We start from the raw sequence: 16,409 nt of genomic DNA on the forward strand, positions 1-16,409 counted from the left end.
ATGAGCCTCAGGGAGCACCTGGTGAAGACTGCGAGTTACTCAATCGAAATATCGTGCAAGTACGACACGGAATATCGGCAGAAACCCGATTTTCAAAGATAGCAACACAATAACTCTTTTTCAGGCGATTTCAGTGTCACAACAATAATCTAAAACAGGCTTTAACTATCAGTACTTGTGGCCGGCGGCAGACTTGTCGCGCCATTACTACACCTGGTCTATTGGTGGCACATATCATACTAACTTATGTAGGCTACCAAATTATAACATCGGTACATACGCTACTGGCCATTAAAATTGCTACACCTCGAGGATGACGTGCTACAGACGCGACACCTACAACGTGCTGACATGAGGAAAGTTTCCAACCGATTTCACAAACACAAACAACAGTTGACAGGCGTTGCCTGGTGAAACGTTGTTGTGATGCCTCGTGTAAGGAGGAGAAATGCGTACCATCACGTTTCCCACTTTGATAAAAGTCGGATTGTAGCCGATCGCGATTGCGGCTTATCGTATCGCGACATTGCTGCTCGCGTTGGTCGAGATCCAATGACTGTTAGCAGAATATGGAATCGGTGGGTTCAGGAGGGTAATACGGTACGCCGTGCTGGATCCCAACGGCCTCTTATCACTAGCAGTCGAGATGACAGGCATCTTATCCGCATGGCTGTAACGGATCATGCAGCCACGTCTCGATCCCTGAGTCAACCATCTGCACGAACAGTTCGATGACGCTTGCAGCAGCATGGACTATCAGCTCGGAGACCATGGCTGCGGTTACCCTTGACGCTGCATCACAGACAGGAGCGCCTGCGATGGTGTACTCAACGACGAACCTGGGTGCACGAATGGTAAAACGTCATTTTTTCGGATGAATCAAGGTTGTGTTTACAACGTCATGATGGTCGCTTCCGTGTTTGGCGACAGCGCGGTGAACGCACATTGGAAGCGTGTATTCGCTATCGCCATACTGGCGTATCACCCGGCGTGATGGTATGGGGTGCCATTGGTTACACGTCTCTGTCACCTCTTGTTCGCACTGACGGCACTTTGAACAGTGGACGTTACATTTCAGATGTGTTACGACTTGTGGCTCTACCTTTCATTCGATCCCTGCGAAACCCTACATTTCAGCAGGATAATGCACTACCGCTTGTTGCAGGTCCTGTACGGGCCTTTCTGGATACAGAAAATGTTCGACTGCTGCCCTGCCAGCACATTCTCCAGATCTCTCACCAACTGAAAACGTCTGGTCAATGGTGGCCGAGCAACTGGCTCGTTGCAATACGCCAGTCACTACTCTTGATGAACTGTGGTATCGTGTTGAAGCTGCATGGGCAGCTGTACCTGTACATGCCATCCAAGCTCTGTTTGACTCAATGCCCGGGCGTATCAAGGCCGTTATTACGGTCAGAGGTGGTTGTTCTGGGTACTGATTTCTCAGGATCTATGCACCCAAATTGTGTGAAAATGCAAGCACATGTCAGTTCTAGTATAATATATTTGTCCAATGAATGCCCGTTTATCATCCGCATTTCTTCTTGGTGTAGCAATTTTAATGGCCAGTAGTGTATGTGGCCCGAGCTGCCGCCCCACAACGTAGTATTGTCTCTTGATGAAAAAAGCTTAGCGACCGCCGCCCTAGTCTGTTTCTGGCGCCCAGAGTGGTTTGATGGCAGGGAGCAGCAGGGTGATTAATCGCCGCGACGGCGGAAGCAGTGCGGCCCGGCGGCTCCACGCAGTCTGGCGCGCCGGCAGCGGCGGACGTCCGCCCGTCCACAGCCGAGATAGAGAAGCGCGACAGCTCAGCACGACGCGACACCGTTTGCGCAGGGGCGACCTCGTTCTCGCTTTGCGTGACAAACGGGACAGATCTGCAGCGGCCTTCGCCGCCGTCTCGGCGGTAGAGAAAAAGTCTTTGCAGCAGCAGCCGTCGGACAATCGGGGCACCATTCGAAGGTATCCTCCGCGTTGCCGATTTGTGCTGGTTGCTTTTTGTACAAAACGTACTTTCTCCAACTATTGTGTTTTTTTGGTTGGACAATACGAGCTTTAGAGTTGTAGCTTGTCACAAGGCTACAAATGACTGGGCAATTACTACAAATAATTCGACCTTCAGAAGCGGGAAGGGGTTCAAATATTACACAATCTTCTTCCGAAAATGGAGACTTGATAGAAATCTGAATTATATGTTTGCACATAGCCAACAGAATACCTGTTTTACTACTTCTAGGCCTGAAAATGATTCATAGGACCAAATTAACGAATAACTAAAATACTGAAATGGAAACTGTGGAAATTTTCAATAGAGTCAGAAAACCTATTGGGTCTGGGATGCTTTAGGTAACTGAAATTGTGGTTTCAAAAGTAAACTTCCGATAGGGCTCAAACAGACAGTTCACAGTTACTATACCTGGTGATCAAAAAGTCAGTATAAATTTGAAAACTGAATAAATCACGGAATAATGTCGAACCTGCGACCGTAGCGGCAGCCCGGTTCCAGACTGAAATGCCTAGAACCGCTCTGCCACTCCGGCCGGCTTGGATTAAAAGTTTCGTCTCATTGCCCCAAGCCGAAACTGGTGACATACCAGGTGATCAAAAAGTCAGTATAAATTTGAAAACTTAATAAACCACGGAATAATGTAGATAGAGAGGTACAAATTGACACACATGCTTGGAATGACATGGGGTTTTATTAGAACCAAAAAATGCAAAAGTTCAAAAAAGTCCGACAGATGGCGCTTCATCTGATCAGAATAGCAATAATTAGCATAACAAAGTAAGACAAAGCAAATATGGTATTCTTTACAGGAAATGCTCAAGATGTCCACCATCATTCCTCAACAATAGCTGTAGTCGAGGAATCATGTTGTGAACAGCACTGTAAAGCATGTCCGGAGTTATGGTGAGGCATTGGCGTAGGATGTTGTCTTTTAGCATCCCTAGAGATGTCGGTCGATCACGATACACTTGCGACTTCAGGTAACCCCAAAGCCAATAATAGCACGGACTGAGGTCTGGGGACCTGGGAGGCCAAGCATGACGAAAGGGCGGCTGAGCACACGATCATCACCAAACAACGCGCGCAAGAGATCTTTCACGCGTCTAGCAATACTTTTTTTTGTTCTAATAAAACCCCATGTCATTCCAAGCAGGTGTGTCAATTTGTACCTCTCTATCTACATTATTCCGTGGTTTATTAAGTTTTCAAATTTATACTGACTTTTTGATCACCCGGTATGTCACCAGTTTCGGCTTGGGGCAATGAGACGAAACTTTTAATCAAAACCGGCCGGAGTGGCAGAGCGGTTCCAGGTGCTACAGTCTGGAACCGCGCGACCGCTACGGTCGCAGATTCGAATCCTGCCTCGGGCATCGATGTGTGTGATGTCGTTAGGTTATTTAGGTTTAAGTAGTTCTAAGTTCTGGGGGACTGATGACCTCAGATGTTAAGTCCCATAGTGCTCACAGCCAATTAAACCATTTTTAATCCAAAAACAAAATGGTTAAAATGGCTCTGAGCACTATGGGACTTAACATCTGAGGTCATCAGTCCCCTAGAACATGGAACTACTTAAACCTAACTAACCTAAGGACATCACACACATCCAAGCCCGAGGCAGGATTCGAACGTGCGACCGTAGCGGACGCGCGGTTCCAGACTGAACCGCCTAGAAACGCTCGGCCACACCGGCCGACTTTGGACGGAATTACCTGACAATGTCAGCGGGATATCGATCTCTGAATTTGAATAATGTAATCTTCTTTCTAGTTTCGGGAAGTTAAACTACCATCTTCAGATCTTCTACATACATAGACCATTGTGGCACACGGTCATTTAGCCATTCATCAATGACTTGTTCCCAGGTATGTCCGTTACTAAATGACGGTGCACTACATAGAATGGCACAGTGATGTATGTACGTAGACGATCTGAAGATGCCAATTTAACTTGCCGAAAGTAGTTGGCTATATGTGTATCTGTTGCGATCTGGGCAAATAAACTTCTCTAGTTAGAAGATTACACTATTCAAATTTATGTTACAGGGACCTAGGATTTTTTCCGGCGACCTGACGAAGGATGAGTAGACAACAGTAGCAAACATCTAGTAGTAAGGTAGATGAGTCTAGCTGAAGACAGTAACTAGCAGCAGACTTGTCGTGAGCTATCGGTTCCGCAGAGGCCCTGAATGTCATCTCCTTAGGTTTATGATGTATTATACATGGGTGAGTTTGCTAAATGTGAACAAACTGTAGGACACGATCTCTGAGAGAAATAAGTAGCAAAACACACCATATGAACATGTCGCCAGAAATGCGTTCCACAGGAGGTATATCCATTTGAAGGTGCAGACAATAGAAAGCACACAGAGCAGACCAGGCAAGTGGGAATGTTCTGTCTGTACTAGCGTTTTAGTCCAGGCTCCATCGGGCAGAGTGCTGGAGCACCGTCATGTAGTGGCCACACTAACCTTCGCACCCACAAATCGGCCCCCCATAATCCCCAACCAAATACTGTGGCTGAAACGGTGTTGATGGTTTGTTGTAACTCTACCATGGGTATTATCCGTATCCCGCAAGTGGGTGTTGTGACGATTGGCAATCTCTGTGGAATCCTCCTGCATCATGGTGGACTATGTGACGAACCAGCGACAAAACAATAGCCGCTGAGTCAGGTCCTTAAGTAATGAGGCTTGCACGCCTTGCAGGTGATACGAATAGTGGCAGCTGTTCTGCTAAGTGTTCCACACGGTCGTCTGGCTTAACCCCCCCCCCCCCCCCCGGCCACCCGCGGGCCACCTGCCTTGTGCTGATACCGTAGTCACTGTTTTTATCTCTTTTTATCTCCAAATACAGGTCTGTGTACCTCCCATGAAACGCATTTCGGGCCATATATCCATATGACCGTTTTTGCTCACTATCCCCTTAGAGAACGTTCCATACATTTTGTTCCCATTCAAGAAAACCACCCTGCATAAGAGGCCTTTTTGTCACCCTTCCATCCTTCTCCTCCTTTATTCCTTCAAAGGAGGTAAGGTAGAATAGGTCTTAACGACAATAAGGTCATTAATAACAGAGGAAAAGGTCCGTGTCTTTTCCAAATGGAGCATCCCAGAGTTCGCCTTTATTTTAGTTAATTTTGCGTTGTAGTTTCGATGAGTACACGGCGAATTTTGCCTCATCTCCACTTTCAGTAATGAATGCTATGTCATCTTCAGATCTCGTTAATTGATACATTCATACAGGTCTTAACAAGTCCATTCTCAGAATACAAAAGATTCCATATCCGCATCTCCTGGGCCTTTATAGTAAATAGTTGTCAACTTCGGCATTCTTTTTTAAACCATTAGTGATAAAATTTGTTTTACGTTCCAGTATATGTTATTGCAAAATCGTGTTTCGTGAACAAGCTTCCAAGCTTTTTCTTCGTTTCCGCACGGATGGAAAAAACATCCGGCTTCGCACCTGATAGCTTTCATTTCGTAGTATCTGCAACCCCGCTGCGTATAACGAACAGGAACCGGACCGTAGTTTGCAAAACATCCGGGCCAGTACCTCAGCAGTGGCCGGGCACAGCTGACCCGCACGCGCGGCAGCGCCTGAAATCACGAATCGTACAGGAAGGTGCGGTAGGATGTGTGACGTAGAATTCCTGAGATAGTGAGTCACAGACTCGCACAGGAAAGAGCTTCTGGCAGCTTGATTCTTTCTACGGCTTTTCTATCTAACAGCACGCGAAAGGTTTTAGTTGGTCACACTTGATTTAGTCCCCTCCCACAAAAAAAATTAATTCTTCACCTTCAAGTAAACATGTTCTTCGAATGCATATTGCTGGTTAAGCGAGCGAATTTTTTGTGATCTTTTGGTCTTAAGCTCTCGAATTATGAGTTTTGCGCATAAGCTCTCGAATTGTGAAAGATAATCGAGTGAACATGCAAAGTTTCAGTTAAAATACGTACATATTATAAAAATGTGTGTGTGTGTGTGTGTGTGTGTGTGTGTGTGTGTGTGTGCGCTCCACTTCTCCTCCTAAACCACTGGACTGATTTCAGTCAAACTTGATACATATATGCTTTACTGTCAGCCAACAACGCGTGTGGGGGTAAGAAGAAACTACGTAACATAGTTCACGAGTTACGACGTCATAAAAATGAGATGCGCGAAAAATTGCCGCGTCATGCATAACGTTTAAATCTATTACTTCTGTGTTACTAACTATATTCTCAACAAATTTTGCAGACAGTATCCACACATCCCGGCAAATGCGGAAATGCACCTGCAGAAGTACGAGTATATCATCGTACCAGACAGTTCAGGAGATATGACGTCATAAACACCGAAATGCATCAAAAACTGCCGCATTATGCACGATGTTTAAATTTATTACTTCCTTTCTACCAAATCTATTCTCAAGACATTTTGCAGAGAGTATCCACATATGCCGCAGGATGTACCTACACAGTTATATCATTGTATGATACATAGATCAGGAGATATGATGTCATAAACACTGAGATGTGTGAACAACTATCGCATGATGTTGGGCGTATAAATTTGTTACTTCTCTGGAGACAGCATACACTTATGCCGCTGAGTGTACCTGCAGAAATGCATCATTGTAAGACACACAGTTCAAGAGATATGACGTTATAGACACTGAGATGCGCGAAAAATTGCCGCAGCGTGAGTGAAGCTTTAATCATTTGTTCTTTATTACTAAGACACTCGTGCAGTCGAGTCAAATTAAGGAAAATTCTTGACATCTGACACCTCTTTCGACACCTAGCGCCTGAAAGGAAGTGGTGGGAGAGGAGGCGAAGAGAAAAACATTAAAAGTGAAAATAAGATGTCGACATTATATGAATGACGAGATCATTATAGGCAGAGCGTACGCACGGAAAAAACCCGGGGAAGATAAGAAATCTGAACTGTCCTGGCATTGCCATTCGTGATATATGGAAACGATAGAAAATCTAAATTTGGACGCTTAGGCACAGATAACTCATTCTTAAAAAACGAAAAAATGTTTTGATTATGTGCACACAGCTGAAAATGGGAGTACGTAGAAAACTACAAGGTGTACAACTTTGCCTCCGCTGTTTGCCGACAGGTGGCGACAACGGTAAGTAGCGGTCGAAAGAAACAGATTGCAGACGCCAGGCAGTTAGTTTCGACCTCGGTCAACATAACCTCATTCAAACATTAGTCGATTTGTGTCTGCATCATAAAGTTGTTCTTGATTGAAAATGTTAGTTTACGAGCCCAATTCTCGTCATTTGCGGGAGGTGTTACCGTTTTGTTTCAATATGAAGAAAACAGCGGCTGAGTCTCATCGAACACTCTCAAGTACTTATGGTAAGGACGCTATTAGTGAAAGAACGTGTCGTGAGTGGTTTCAACGCTTCAAGAACGGTGATTTTAACACCGTAGACCGGCATAGTGGTGGAAGAGAGAATGTTTTCGAAGAAGCGGAATTGGAGACATTTCTGAGTGAAGACTCGCGTCAAACTCAAGAAGAATTGACACGATTAGTGGGAGTGATACAGCAAGCCATTTCAAAACGTCTCAAGGCTATGGGCATGATTCAGAAAGAAGGAACTTGGGTCCCGTGTGAGCTGAAACCAAGAGACATTGAACGGCGTTTGTGTGTTTGTGAACAGCTGCTTCAGAGGCAAAAACGGAAGTGATTTCTACATCGCATTGTGACCGGGGACGAAAAATGGTTCATTACGATAGCCCTAAACGAAAAAAATCATGGGGATATCCTGGCCATGCTACCACATCGACGGCCAAACAGAATACTCACGGCTCCAAGATCATGCTCTGCATTTGGTGGGACCAGCTCGGCGTCATGTACTATAAGGTGTTAAAATCAAGTGAAACAATCACAGGTGCTCGTTATCGAACGCAATTAACGCGTTTGAGTAGAGCATTAAAAGACGAACGGCCGCAATACAGCGAGAGGCACGATAAAGTGCTTTTGCAGCACGACCATACTCGACCCCACGTTGCAAAAGAGGTCAAAATGTACTTGGAAAGGTTAAAATGGGAAGTCCTACCCCACACGCCGTATTCTACAGACATTGCTCCTTCTCATTATCACATGTTTAGATCAATGGCGCATGACCTGGCTGACCAACACTTCCGATCTCATGAAGAAGTCACAAATGGCTCGATTCGTTGATCACTTGAAAAGATGAACAATTTTTTCGACGCGGGATTCGTACACTGCCCGAACGATGGGAAAAAGTAGTGGCCAGCGATGGAAACTACTTTGAATGATACATGTGTAACCAATTTGTTTCATTAAAGCCTTAAATGTTGAGGAAAAAACGGCGGAAGCAAAGTTGTACACCTCGTAAGAAAAATTTTTACTTAAAAATTTTGTCCTTCGGTGTCAGACCAAGTAGTTTCTTGATGACAAAAATGATTCTGGGTGTCGTACGGCGTCATTGTATAAAATACACTACTGGCCATTAAAATTGCTACACCTCGAAGATGACCTGCTACAGACGCGAAATTTAACCGACAGGAAGAAGATGCTGTGATATGCAAATGATTAGCTTTTCAGAGCATTCACACAAGGTTGGCGCCGGTGGCGACACTTACAACGTGCTGACATGAGGAAAGTTTCCAACCGATTTCACATATACAAACAACAGTTGACGGTGTTGCCTCGTGAAACGTTGTTGTGATGCCTCGTGTAAGGAGGAGAAAAGCGTACCATCACGTTCCAGACTTTGATAAAGGTCAGATTGTAGCCTATCGCGATTGCGGTTTATCGTATCCCGACATTGCTGCTCGCGTTGGTCGAGATCCAATGACTGTTAGCAGAATATGGAATCGGTGGGTTCAGGAGGGTAATAGGGAACGCCGTGCTGGATCCCAACGGCCTCTTATCACTAGCAGTCGAGATGACAGGCATCTTATCCGCATGGCAGCAAAGGATCGTGCAGCCACGTCTCGATCCCTGAGTCAACAGATGGGGACGTTTGCAAGACAACAACCATCTGCACGAACAGTTCGACGACGTTTTCAGCAGCATGGACTATCAGCTCGGAGACCATGGCTGCGGTTACCATTGACGCTGCATCACAGACAGGAGCGCCTGCGATGGTGTACTCAACGACAAACCTGGGTGCACGAATGGTAAAACGTCATTTTTTCGGATGAATCCAGATTGTGTTTATAGCTTCATGATGGTCGCATCAGTGTTTGGCTAGATCGCGGTGAACGCACATTGGAAGCGTGTACTCGTCATCGCCATACTTGCGTATCACCCGGCGTGATAGTATGGGGTACCATGGTTACAAGTCTTGGTCACCTCTTGTTCGCATTGACGGCACTTTGAACAGTGGACGTTACATTTCAGATGTGTTACGACCCGTGGCTCTACCCTTCATCCGATCCCTGCGGAACCCTATATTTCAGCAGGATAATGCACGACCGCATGTTACAGATCCTGTACGGGCCTTTCTGGATACAGAAAATGTTCGACTGCTGCCCTGGCCAGCACATTCTCCAGATCTCTCATTAATTGAAAACGTCTGGTCAATGGAGGCCGAGAAACAGACTCGTCACAATACGCCAGTCACTACTCTTGATGAACTGTGGTATCGTGTTGAAGCTGTATGGGCAGCAACCTGTACACGCCATCCAAGCTCTGTTTGACTCAATGCCCATCAAGACCGTTATTACGGCCAGAGGTGGTTGTTCTGGGTACTGATTTCTCAGGATCGATGTACCCAAATTGCGTGAAAATGTAATCACATGTCAGTTCTAGTATAATATATTTGTTCAATGAATACCCGTTTATCATCTGCATTTCTTCTTGGTGTAGCAATTTTAAGGGCCAGTAGTGTACTTTAATTATAAACTTAGCCTTATTGCAACAGCCTTCCTCTCTCCCTGAGGAAGGCCATTGCAATAAGGTCGAAACGTTGGTTTTAAGTTTACAATTAAAGTATTTTATACGATGACGTGGTACAACACCCAGAAGAATTTTAATCATCATGAGACCGGTCGCAGAAACCTATGTCGTTTTGACAAAAGAGCTTCTTGTTATGCACCTAGTTTCAGTGTGCAGACGTAGACGTAGCGTAACCTGGTGACAGAGCACCGGCAAGTAGGCAGCAGGGGCGGCGCGTCGCGCTCTGCTTACGTCACGAGGCCGACGAGGGCCAGTGCCCAGCCGGGCGCCACCTTCCCACCAGCAGCTCCCAGACAGACTCACCGTACACCGCCAGGTGTCGCGTGCTTGCTGACCAATAGTAATCACAAGCACAAGGTTACGCTTTCGCGGCTTATCATCCGTTCATAACTGTCTCAAAATGCTGCAGCTTTCTTGCATCGACTGAGAGTAGAGGGGAATTTCCAACCTCCTGAGGTAGTGATCACTATAACTAAGTTGTCATTCAAAAAGTCGAAACATTAATCGGGGTGCTAATAAAATCGGTAGTAGTTTACAGCCATGGCTACTTGACCGTAGATCTAGTTTAGCCCACAAATCGTGCCCAACAAGGGGCCAGAAAGCGGGCAGAAATTGAGTCGTCTGCTTAATGAAATGGAACGGGCGCTAGCTGATAGCTATAAACACACAAACAAAATGGACACTAAGGAAAAGGTACGTGCAGGAGGTAGACATGCAGGATGGCGAAATGTTGAACAGAAGAGTGTAGAAGAAGTGCATGGATTTCACCATCTGGAAGATAGAGTAATTAGGAAGGAAAAGTATAGTAACAAGGACTGCATGAGGAGAATGGGCTTTCAGAAAAAGAAACAGCTAACAACATCCAGACATATAAGCCCTGACAGCAGAAAAACATTTAAGAAAAGCTTAACTAGGAGCACAGCTCTATGTGATTGCGAAACATGGGCAATGCGGAAGGCGGTAATGAAAAGCTGAAGTTTTCAAAATATGGTGTTAAAGAAGACTAGTGAAGGTTCAATGGACTGATCCGGACGTCCTGCAACTAAAAAAAAATAATTATAAATAACATAATGATTCGAAGATAGAGATAGGCTGGACACAAAAAAAAAGGTTCAAATGGCTCTGAGCACTATGGGACTTAACATCTGTGATCATCAGTCCCCTAGAACTTAGAACTACTTAAACCTAACTAACCTAAGGACATCACACACATCCATGCCCGAGGCAGGATTCGAACCTGCGACCGTAGCAGTCCCGGTTCCGGACTGAGCGCCTAGAACCGCTAGACCACCGCGGCCGGCGGCTGGACACAAATTAAGATACGGACTGAGCGCCTAGAACCGCTAGACCACCGCGGCCGGCGGCTGGACACAAATTAAGATATGAGTCGTCACTGAAAACTGCAAATGAAGGGATTGTGGAAGGAAAGAACTGCAGCGGCAGGCCTATATGTGAGTTCGAACAGCAGATCGTCCATGATCTGGCATGCAGCAGTCACGTGAGAACGAAGAAGAGGAACGGGGAGCGACAGAAATGGAGAACTGAATCTAACCAATCTTAAACATCTGCGTTAAATATCAGACGTAGTTCAGGGAACGCTGTTTCTAGTTAACGATTCACCTCGCGGTAAAACTTCCAAGGAACTCGGTCGTTCTGAAAGCAAAGTCCTCGTCAGGTAGCGAAAGAAGCCTCTTCCAACAATAGACCAAAACAAATTCGAACTAATCGTAGGTCTTAGAAACTGTTTAGTACAAAACAGGCAGAATTAACTCACCACCTATCACAACGCACCATACATTTTTGGAACTTGGAGATGCACTGACAGCGCGGGATCAGCCGAACGGTCTAGGGCGCTGCAGTCATGGACTGTGCGGCTGGTCCCGGCGGAGGTTCGAGTCCTCCCTCGGGCATGAGTGTGTTTGTTTGTCCTTAGGGTAATTGAGGTTAAGTAGTGTGTAAGCTTAGGGACTGATGACCTTAGCAGTTAAGTCCCATAAGATCTCACACACATCTGAACATTTGAGATGCTCTGCAACAATAGTTTGTGGATTACTGCGGAATTGCAGAAGTGAATTAAGATGCTGCAGGTACTGGCGCAAACTAAAGCAATTTCAGCTGTCAAAAATACACTCCCCCCTCCCCCCCGCTCAAAAAAAAGGATGCACCACAGAGGAATTATCCTAATGGGGCGAAAATCGTTAGATGTGATGTACAAGTACAGAAAAACACATCACAATTTCAGAAAAAGTGGATAATTTAATCACGAGAAACAACTTCACAAACTGAACAAGTCAATAACGCGCTGGTTCACCTCTGGCCCCTGTGCAAGCAGCTATTCAGCTTGATACTGATTAGTAGAATTGTTGGATGTCCTCCTGAGGGCCATTGTGCCAAATTCTGTCCAACTGGAGCTTTCGACCGTCAAAGTTTCGAATTGGAGTGCCCTGTCTATAATGCTCCAAGCGGGGACCTTGCTGGCCAAGACAGGGTTTGGCAATAACAGAGACAAGCAGTAGAAACTCTCGTTGTGTGTGGGCGGACATTGCCTTGTTCAAATGTAGGCCCACGATGGCTTGTCTTGAAGGTCAACGAATCGGGGTGTAGAATATTGTCTACGTACTGCTGAGCTGTAAGGGTGCCGCGATGACAACCAAAGAGGTCCTGGTTCGAAATGAAATGGCAACCTGGACCATAACTTCTGGATGCGGGCCATACGGCGGGTGACAGTCATACTGGTATACCGCTGCCCTTCTTCGCTGGTCATTGGGGCTCAGTTTGAAGCGGGACTCATCACTGAAGACAACTCTACTCCGTTCAATGAGATTCCAGCCGAATGTGCGCGGCGCCACTGTAAACAGGCTTATTGGTGTACAGAGGTCAACGGTATCATGACAAGGGCCGCCATTATGTCAGCTACCTATCTTTGAGCCGCCTATTAATGGTCCCTGTGGTCACCTATGCACTAGTTGCACGCCGGATCAATCATAATGACGAATCTCAAGCTATGAGTGCCTCTCTGACGATTGCTCTGTCCTAGGTCGACCGCTTCCTTCTTGACGCCGTTTTCGGCCATGGTTCAAGAATTCCTGCCGACATCGTCGAATAGTGGCATGGCCCCTGTTCAAATGCGGAACGATTCACCGATTACTCCGACTGGCTTCTTTGAGCCCAACTATACGTCCTCTCCCGAATGCTGTGTATATTCTTCAAGTGTCTGTCTTCGACGCACAATTACTGTCCGAGTACACGGAATGAAATTAGCAGAGACTTTATGCTCCGGTTTCGACATGTCGTCTGTTCGCTATAAGTGTCAAATGATTCAAATGCGTCTGAGCACTATGAGACTTAACATCTGAGGTAATCAGTCCCCTAGAACTTAGAACTACTTGAACCTAACTAACCTAAAGATATCAGATACATCCATGTCTGAGGTAGGACTCGAACCTGCTACCGTAGCGGTCGCGCGGTTCCAGAGTGAAGCGCCTAGAACCGCTCGGCCACAGCGGTCGACCGCTATAAGTGTCAGCTGCGCTGTGAAATTTTCTTACAGCGCCACACGTTCATCCATCGGCCACCAAAGTTTACAGTTTTTCATTTTTCGGCGACACCTGTACGAATAGCAGTTTGCGATCAATTTGCATAATTCCTTCGTGGTGCGTCGTTCTCCGTATTAACATAAATAATAAGCAGTTAACGATAACCGATTCCAAAATAGGAATTATCTACGTTCATTTCGACTTGTACTTGGTGATAAAAACAAATGACTTTTCACTTGAAATCGTTATGGTACAATATTCACAAACATTAGCATGTCCCCTGTAAATGTGGTAAAATATTCACAAACATTAGCATGTCCCCTGTAAATGTAAGGTTGATTCGTACAGAAAAATACCGACGTGCCACTTGTTAATAACGTTGTTTATAAGGGACAAATAGCGGCGTTAGCAGTCTCAGGTTCACTATCAGACTGCTGTTGCTGTTGTCGTTTATTTTTACATTTAAATTACCCTGCACACGAAATGGCTGTTTTTTTTTTTATTCTGGTGAAAATTTCTAGCGGTAGTGGTGCTCTACAGCAACAACCCTATCAGAAAAAGGACTACTCTACTTTAACCAGTCCTAGTAATGAGCTGAAAGAAGAGGAATACTGTGCCTATAATAAAACCCAAGGCACTGGCTAGCGAAAAAAAAATAGTAAACTATAGTAGGGAGGCTGCTACGAAGCAGGACGTTACATATGGAATCTGGCAAGGACTTCCGAACGGGGCGTTAACGATCGTCAGTAGGAGATGTGGTAAACTCCCGACTGTACACAGAGCCTACGCGTCCCCAATTCGATTCTTTTGAAATGCAGCCGGACGGAAGCAGCTAGCTGAGGTGCAGGAACCACAGCTGCAGGGACCGTCGCTTTCATGTAAGGATAACCGCAGCGGAAGCCTGACTCACCAGAAGCGTTGGCGGACATTGCGGGAATCGTTGCACCACGACTATCCGCCGCGAAATCTGAACGGAAGACCTAGCCAGCTGCATTCCTAAGCTCACAGGTGGCAGCATTTCGTGGCTCGTCTCTCGAAAGCTTGCACTGAAGTTCGTCGAATGATGTACTCTAGTTACATAATTCGTATTCACCATGAGTGTGGTTCAAGTTCCCATTCGTCCATGATGACCTTTGTTTCCGTTTCACCAACTATCTTTAGGCGAATACTAGGACGGTTCTTCCGACAAAGTCACAGCCGGTTCTTCTCTCCGTTCTCGTGCCACTTAGCTTCTGCTTCATCTCTAAGATCTTCGATGTTAACAAGACGTTAATTTCTTAGTTTAATTTCATACTGCTCACTGCAGGCTTGTTTTTAACCCGCCACATCGTGTAATACGTAAATACAGCGCAAAAATCCGCGTTCTTATTCGACGAATGTTCCTGCGGCTGATACGTGAGCGCTGTGGTAATCCCCATCTTTGAAATTTTTGCTCCAGCTGAAAGCGCTAAACCTGAGCTATACCGTAAAGTGGTGTTGCTAGTGAGGAACGAATCTCCAAAGTATTCTTCGCGCAGACTGTAACGGTACGGATATCACAAGGCATATACAGAGTGTTTATTGACTAACATCACATCTTTTGACATTTTTCAGTAAACGTTACCCATAACTTGACAACCGCACTAGTCAACTATTACATAATTCAGCGCTGTGTCACTGCATACAGCTGTCACGTGATGTTCCAATATGGTGTGCTTCGTTTTACCTAGTTATAAAATTCTGTACAGTTACAATAAAAAAAATGGAATATTATCATCTTCGTAGAAGAATTTCATGTATCTGAATGCGATGCCAGGTACTAACTACAGTGTTACTTCGACTCGAAACACTAATAAAATTTTTCTTCGTAACAAAAATACAGTAGCAGTCCTTTCCAAAAGCTCCACGAATTTCTATTGTTAAATCCACATTAAAGAAGGAAAGAAAAGCGAATTCTGAAACGAGTTGTGAGAAAAATGGTGATATCGAAGGGTGTCAAGGACTGGGATCCACAAAAAAGCCAGCAGCAAGCTGTAAGTGTACTTGAACTCTCCATTTAAGTCGAATAATTGTTTTCAACTGATTTAAGGAGTAAAAAGAATATACGTCCGCTTTTAAAGTGTAGAGAAATTGGACAGGAAGAAGCTGCTGTGTTCAGTAGATAGCGCTCAAGCGAATGAAATGGTTCGGTGTGACACATGGTTAAGGTCCCGTCAACATCCTTACTGATCGTCTGAGTGAAAAACGCGACATCTAGGCTGGACAACAGAGGGAATCTCCACTTGTCTCTCTTCATTGACGAGAAGGGAAGAGACAAAGCGAGCGCTAAACCTATCGTTAAATCGCAGCTGATACTGTGGTTAACACCACCTGGATGACAGGTGTCAACATCGGTTATACAGCGAGTTGCATATGCCACAAACATATCGTCAACTAAATAAATAAAAAAAACAATATTTTAGCACCCATAACATCCAGAAATATTTCCTTGCTAAGTCGTACTGAATCCTCTTCCTCCAGTAGTAGTTTTACCAGCCGCACGTCACAGGTCATAGAAATTAGGACTGGTGCACGAATACCACTATTGAACACCAGACGCATGTAAGAAGGTCTCTTCGGCTGATGAGGTGAGTTACAATTTGGTACTCGCCCATGGGAGAATTCATTTCAGGCCGGTAATAACAGCTAGTTGTGGGGAATTCTTACGTTCTTCGTCTGTCATTGTCACTCCCTCAAAATTCATAAAAGGGTTCGTGGGCAAATATTTGTTAGCGCACATGGGCTCGGAAGAGACCTGCAGTTTCGATTCACATGGATATTATACGGCCTCATCGCTCCCATAGAGGGTCAGAATGGTTCAGTGAACATTATACGTGCCCCAAGAGCCATACTGAGCATCGATAACACACTTAATCTTCAAAGCTGCTGAAAACATGTCAGAGTAGCATGTGTCGCTG

At 45.3% G+C, this 16,409-nt stretch overlaps 1 protein-coding gene across 1 annotated transcript in view; it reads right to left on the reverse strand.

Annotated features, from left to right (window-relative positions):
• The window catches only part of LOC126187613 (uncharacterized), a 200,434-nt gene that overhangs the window by 14,519 nt on the left and 169,506 nt on the right, over positions 1–16,409 (reverse strand). The gene's annotated exons all lie outside the window — the stretch shown is intronic.

This window comes from Schistocerca cancellata, chromosome 5 (genome assembly GCF_023864275.1).
Source record: "Schistocerca cancellata isolate TAMUIC-IGC-003103 chromosome 5, iqSchCanc2.1, whole genome shotgun sequence".
Taxonomy (NCBI): Eukaryota; Metazoa; Arthropoda; class Insecta; order Orthoptera; family Acrididae; genus Schistocerca; species Schistocerca cancellata.